The sequence below is a fragment of the Momordica charantia genome (genome assembly GCF_013281855.1).
Source record: "Momordica charantia cultivar OHB3-1 chromosome 7 unlocalized genomic scaffold, Mcharantia_2.0 BLBB01000007.1, whole genome shotgun sequence".
NCBI lineage: Eukaryota > Viridiplantae > Streptophyta > Magnoliopsida > Cucurbitales > Cucurbitaceae > Momordica > Momordica charantia.
In genome coordinates this window covers 8,486,724-8,494,880 of record NW_028275165.1, presented here as the reverse complement: position 1 = coordinate 8,494,880, position 8,157 = coordinate 8,486,724, and positions in this window count along the sequence as shown.

The following is an 8,157-nucleotide window of genomic DNA, read 5'->3' as shown; positions in this document are numbered from 1 at the left end:
GATTTTGAGGGATTTCAAAATCTGAATGGATTTTGAAATCATTTCACGTGTTTGGATATATAAAGAAAAAAGAATTTGAAATCCCGAATGATTTTAAATTTAGTTTTTCGTTCAAATATTTTTCGTTCCAAATAGGTCGGATTTGTGAGGGGTTTAAATTTAAACTTAACAAATTCCGATTTTGCCCTACTTTGGTGGAAAAAAATACGTATCACTCCAACCTCCTTTGCAGATCATCATCAACCAAATTAATTTCAAATTTTGATTTGTCCTACTTTTTTTTTTAATTCTAATAACTATAAACTGACTCTCCTTATACATTTTTTTCATCACCATTCAAACAAACTAAGGTTGATTTTCTATTTTGTTTTTGGTGTATTTAATTTTCCTCATATTTCAATATTGTTTAGATCTTTATATTATGTTTTTTATTTAAATTGTTATGTTTAAGTTTTTTTTTTGTATGTTTTTCTTCTTTTTAATATTTGAATCCAGAATGCTAATAAAAACTGAATCAAGAGATTTGCAAGTTTTTTTTTTCAGTTTAGTTTTTAAAATAAATGTGACATTGATAAGTTTTAACTTTTGTTCAGTTTATTTGATTAAATTATTTATGTTTCCATGGTTGATATTACTCGTTTATTAATGATTTAGAATATTATAATATAATATTCTGCAAAATATTAAGGGCATAATAGTAAAATATTATACTTTGTTTTCATTTACTGTGAACATCCAAACAAAGGATTTTAATTTTAATGATTTAGAATCATTTTGGTTCCAAACGCAATTAGGAATTCGAAGTCATTTCCGTCATTTAAAATCCTGGAATTTGAAATCATTTCCTACCGGTTCCAGAGGCCAAACGGAGTATAAAAGACAAATTATATCCATGGATATAATGACTACATGCAACTCGATCCTTCACGAGTTGTTCATAATTATAGTTTGGTCAAAAGTCTGTTTTACCAAGACAATTACATTTTATACCTAAGTATCACTAATCTTCTAATGAACAATGTGTTATGATCAAACTATAAACTAAATCCCTCTTGGACCAGCGAGAGGGTGAGACTCTATTGTTCAAGTCCTGAAATTGGCACTTAAAAGAACTACTTATCTACTTAACTTATATGGGAAGAAGTGAATTACATCTTGTGAGGTTATATTCACAGCTTCTTATTTAGTCATGTCCCTAATTGTATGGCTTATTGAAACTAGTTATAAAAGCCATCATTATGGGCACGCTCTCACAGACATGAATTTATCATTAACCCAAGATTAAGATCGAGTTGCACATGATCATTACACTACTACAAAACTAGCCTTCCATGACAAGTAAAAATTGTCATTAACTTAATTCGTGACAGTTAATAACTGCATGGATTAAGACATCAAGGAAATGGAGAATGTGACAATGTTTTAACATTGTCATTAATGCATTTAAAATGATTGTTATATTTTGTCACAAATTGATCCTCCACCACAATTTAAAAATGTCACAAATAACTCATTTGATGATAGTTTGTAATTGTCACCGAATGAAGCAAAGACTTTGCTCTCCAGTCATCAAAAACATATTTATGACAATTTATAATTGTCATGACGACTATTTTGATGACATTCTTAATAAACATCACGACAGTATGTATAATGACAGTTTAACAATGTCATGAAACATATATTTAATGGTGACATTATGTAAACAGTCACGGCAATATGCATAACGACAACTTAAAACAATCATGGTACATTTAATAATGACATGTTTTAAATATCACGAAAATTGGTATAGTGACAATTTATGTTTTTGTAATTCACTTTTATCTTCTTTATTAACGAATTTATAACAAGAGATCAAATATTTTGTGGTCCAATCTTATAAACTCATTGTATATGATATCCCTACTCACATCTCTCCGCATGAACGATTTAAATTATTTGTAAAACTATTACAAAGTGGATTGTATCAATAGCCTTACAACGACAAGACACCAAATCTTATTCATGTACTAGTCATTTGTTAAATATGATTATCTTGTATGGTAACTATATATTGTTCAAGTCAACTAGAGCAAGGGGTATTCACGGGTTGGGCTGGATCGGGTTAAGGACATTTTCTGGACCAACCAAAATTTTCAGGTTGACCATCTTTACGAACTGATAGGCCCGAAATTAATGGCCAAATCAACCCAACCCAACCCAAAATTTGTGGGTTAGGTCGGGTTGCCATAATTTTTTTTACCTGGACTGAAGAAAAATTACAGAAAAATTGAAATCTTAATTCATTGGTGACCATGCGGATGGCTTCATGGCGGTAAGGGACGTACCGATATGGGTCAGCGACGAACAGATATACAGCTCTAGTCACGGGTGGATGGATATGCGACGACGGTTCACGGTTGCTCACATTTGATGGATCTGCAAACCTTATTCACCGGCGACGGTGCTACTACGGGGAGAATCAATGCACCTGCTTGGCTACTTCACCGGCAGATGGCTCACAGTGAGTCGCGGTTGCTACAGCGACGATGAAGTTCACATGGCAGCGACGATGCCAGACGAGATTCAGGGGTTGCTACGGTCGCGATTGAAAATGGAGGGTAGATTTGGGAGGGAAGAAAATGGATGAGAGAATAAGATACTTGACTTGGGTGAGATTGAATGTGGAAGAAGAGAAGATAAAAAGTTAAGTTGAAAGCCTTAAAAATAAAATGAATTGCTAGTATTAAAACAAAATGAAGGGTTGAGGGGTTAAACTTACCTATTTTATTATATATTTATTATTTATAACTAAAATATATATTATTCAGGTCAGATCAGGTTGACCCAACTTTTTAAATGGATAACCCGCGACCCGATTCAACCTGGTCGAGTTGGAATTTTTCCAACCCAACCCAAATCGAGCCTTCATCTAACTGAATCCAACCTATAGTTTGGGTTGGATTCGTCGAGTTCATTGGGTTGTTGGGTTTTTTTAACACCCCTAATCAGAGCATAGCTCAAAGAGTTAAGGTACATGTATCCAACCATGAGGTTGAGAGTTTGAATCCTCATCCCCACATGATCTATTAAAAAAAACTATGTATTGTTGAAAATTATATTTAGTAATTTTGGATTTTTACAAAATTAGATAATATTGCACATGGTAATAAAATAGTAATTAAATAATTATTTTATTCATGAATGAGAAAATGTTTACAAATTATGAAGTTTTAGAAGATAAATTCTTAGAAAATTTTCTAAACCTATATCCAAAAAAGTTTTGACTAACTAAGCCTAACCCATGCCCCAAACATCTATCTGTAATATATTAAAATGCTACTATCTGAGAAAAAACATTTTTACATCATTATGTCCCTTTACAATTTTAAAATTTACTAAATATACCATTTTTTGTTTTTAATAACTTTAATAAATAATAATATAGAAGTTATGAATATGAAGAGCTTAAATAGGAAAAGTTTGGTTTTTTATATCAACAATTTATGAATTTATATTTAATTGGAATTAATAATAGAATGTTGGAATCTCAAAAGTTTCCAACTTATATTTCTCCTACATGTATATATATGGAATTTCCATATCTTAGTTTACTTCTTTTTCATATCTTGATTTCTTCTAAGTTGTATAGCTTTAGTAGTGTATATTGATATTGCACACTCTTAGGTAGATGAAGGGGCTTTGTTTTTTAATAATGTAAAAAAAAAAGAACAAAAATAATGTATGTTTGAAAGTATTTCTAAAAGTATGGTAGCTAAATCGTGTACATTGTACACAATTTAGCGAATTCATGTCCATTGGACACGAATTCAGTAAACTCGCGTCCACGTGACGTGGCACCAATTGTGCAATTTGAGCCACGTGGGCGGTTAAATATCGTGTGTGATGCACACGATTTTCTCAACTACACACGAGTTCACTGCATTCAAACCCTAACTTTCAAAATTTCTGCTCTCTCGCCCAATCCTCCGCGGCCTCCGCCTCTCCCACCCGCCGCCGCCTACACCTGCGACCGCCTGCTGCCGCCACCTACGACCGCTTGCTGCCGCCCGCCGCTTCCAATATGCGCTCAACCCCTTTTCTTCTTTTTTTTGCTCAATCTTATTGCTTACTGTTTTTTTTTTCTCTCTCTCTTTTGTAATATAATATATTATTTGTGTTTGTTTTTGGTAATATTTTGTATTAGTAGTGTTTGATTTGAACATATTTGATTTTTTAATATTATTTTGTAGACTTAAATATTGAGTGATTTGCAAGTTTGTGACTTTTTTTATTCTTTTTTGTAATATGGTGTATTATTGGTGTTTGATTTTTGGAACGTGTTGAATTTTTTGGACGGTTTTGGTATGACTTTTTTTTAAGTTATATTTTTTTATCATTGTTTTGTACTATTATATGTTATTTATTGGTTGTACAAAAAGTTGACTATTTTTTATTTATTTGGATTTGTGGATTTTTGTTTGTTAATAGTGTGCTAAGTAGTATTTTTATTCATTTGTAGTGGATAGTTTTGATAATTATCATGTTTTTGTACTATTAGTTTTAAATTATTTTGTACAATTCTAGGTTAAAGATTTAGACTCATAAATCAAATTGACCAAATATGTCATTACTAGTAATAATATTGTTGTACTTGAACCTGGAAATGGTGAAGATACTGATATAGAAGTAGAAGTTGATGAGTTGTTTGGAACGGAATTATGCATGAATGCCCCAATAAACAACCCTTCTCCATGTCAAAATGAAGAAATACCTTCGGATATATTCACACAAATTGATTTTGAGACAGTTGATTCTATATGTGCAGAAGGGTCAACATTGGAGGAAGGGTTAATGTTTGTAGAAAATGATTCAAGCGATATATATATAAAGGTAGGAAATTTGTGACAGAAAAAGATGTACAGCTTGCAGTAAAAAAATATTGTGTTGCACAACATTGCCAAATTACTGTGGCAAAATCAAACCAAGATATTTGGTATGTGAAATGCATACAATGGAATGAAAGTTGTAAGTGGAGACTTCGAGCTAGTCGACGTAAAACCCACGGAATGTTTGAAATCACCATACTTGAGATGTAATGACCCCAATTTTTATATGTCATTAATAATATAATATTGAGATAATTATTCATAAAACATAATTTCATTAAAATAAAATAAGATAAAAATTTGTATTTTCATCTAATTATGAAAACGATAACTTAATAAGACTTAACTTATAAATCTTTAGCAGTGGAAATCACAAAGTTATTATCCTTAAATAAAACAAGTAAAAATGTGGTATAGTCATAATTAAAAGTATATATTATAAATAAAATTCAACTGTGTCTCATATCTTCTCCTCGTCAATGCCCAGGTCATCCTCGACGTTATTCTTTTCAACTATATAACTATCTGTAAAAAAATTGAAAAAACATGGAATGAGTATAAAAAAATACCCAATAAGTAATTCACATCATAAGGAACCTTTCATGCTCAAATACACATATCATGCTTATATGCATGCATACATCAACCTAACATATAAACCAACGAAAAACTTAACTTAAGATACTTGTGCTTGCTAGCCTAAACTTACATATCTAAATCCTTAATTTGGCGCCATGCTATGCAGAAATACCCCATACCATAACCGTCAATTCCGCATGTAATATTTATAGGGTAATTACCTCGCACAAGTACCATTAACATGAACTAATTTGTTACCTAGGGCCCAGCCTTTAGCAGAAACCATACATGTCATATCATACATCTAGCTGCATAACATAACTGCTTAATTTGGGTATTTCATGCATAACATTAATCTTACCTAAATCCATGACACATAAGACTACTAACTTAACTATGAATGCAATGCATCACACATTATGGCATGCTTTACCTAAACATGTTTTGCTATTAAACATACTTAAAATGACATGATAAAACCACGTAATCATAACATGTTTTGCAATACATCAAATTTAACCACAATCACCATTCAATAGCATAATATATTTAAACAACATGAATAATATAATTCAATAACAAACAAGATAACAAATAACATAATTCACTTACAGTCAAACATAATACAACAAAACATACAAGTAACTTATGATAGAATCCACTTACCTGAACTTCGTAAACTAAAGAAAATTCCTTAAAGCTTCCTAATAACAATTAACACAACTAAAATTAGGACTCAATTACCTAAACTAAGCTTTCTCCAATAAGTTCTCATAACTAGATATTAGAACTATTCTACTAGTAGAAATCCTTAATAATTAACCTAGTCCATAATAATCATAAAATATTATATATATATATATTTGTGAAAAGTAATTTTAAATCTTTATATTAGCCTCTCATTTATATACTATAATATCGATAAAAATAATTTACTGATTTTGCAAATTTACAAAAAAACTAGAGAAAACATGTAGCACTAGTTTTCACAATTTTAAACCGTAGGTAAAACTAATCATAAAAATCAATTTTAATACATTCAAATACATTTAAGGTTAGTTTAAAGGTGCCGGTCATGGTCTCAAAAATTCAGAATTAACAATCCAAAATTTGATACTAAACAAGTTAAGACTATGAAAATAACATAAACCGTTAAAAACTATTATGAAGCAATTTTATGAACATTTTTAGGACCTTTTAAATTCTGATTTTCAGATCTCAAATCAACAAAAATAAGGCCTAAACAGTACCTATTTTATCTTAATAATGAACCCTTAAAATAATTTACACAAGGAAGAATGATGCTTACCGTTGGTACGTTTTCCTCTCTACCGTAAAGAATAAAAAGAGAAAAGAGAGCTTGAAATGATGATGGAAACCTTAGAAAATGGATATGAACATTCTTAGGTTCTATAAAAATTATTAGGAAAAATCTACTTACAAAACTAGACTAAAAGAAACCGTTCTTATCGAAAAGACAAAACCGCAATGAACGATCCTTGAAGGGACTTGGAAAAGCAAGCACAACTCCTCTAGGGTGTGATTTAAAACATAGGATAGATGATTGAGAGGAAATTTTCAGATTTGTTTAGAAATATTCTTGGAGGAAAATGAATGAAACAAATATAGGTAACTTAAGGAGAATGACTTGGAAGATGAAACAAACATGAATCTTGGAAGGTGGAACAAACTTCTTCTCTCTCCTCATGCATGGCCAATTACTTAATGGGATTGTTAGAGTTTCTTGGTCTTCCTAGCTAACTTAATTACTACATGTGTCTCTTGGGTGGTAGGTGGGTTATATTGCCTAATCATGGTTAGTGGAAGGTGAGTTATATTGCCTAATCATGGTTATGAGTTAAGTAAAACTCTCTATATTCCCCCAATTAAGTTAATTTAATTAAGGTAGAAAAATAAAGAGTAAAATAAAAGAAATATGGGGCTTTACTTTGGTTAATTACCTTAAAATAAAACTTTGGATAAAATGTATGAAACTTTATAAATATTCAAATAATGCTACCATTACAATTACCATAATTCACAACATTTATCTAATTACTAAAGTGGTATTGTTAATTTTGTTACTTGAAATACAATTATAATCTCACTAATCTTATTAATCTCTTATGTATATTTATTTTTGATTATCATACTTAATTAATTAAATATTGATAAGATTAATCACTAAATTTTGTTGTAAATTTCTTTTAATAAGTAAATAAAATTAACTTGAGCTTAATTAATTAGAATATTGGAAGCCTACAATTATTAACTAGGATTGATTAAAGTTTATTGGCATAAAGATAATTAGATTTGACTAGCTTACCTAAAAAAAACAGTAATAATATAAAATCATGAAAATACCCTTATAGGTAATGCGGGGCATTACATGAGAAACTTCATTCGTGTTTATATTTAAGGGTCACAAAGGATCACTCACAATTGGATAGCTGCACAACAAGAAAACTATAAAAAAAAAACACTAGTTAAAGTTTTTGGTGATTGGGAGAAATCATATGAGGAACTTCCCTATTGAGTGAATGCTGCAGTACATTACAATATATGTACTAGAGTTGTATGAGATTTGATACCATCGCATGCTTCTGGATTCGTTATAGTCTTTGTCACGTGGCAAGTAACTTCAATAAGAAGTATAAATCGAGTCATCTGAAAGATTTGGTGTATCGTACGGGTTGTCAACATCAGA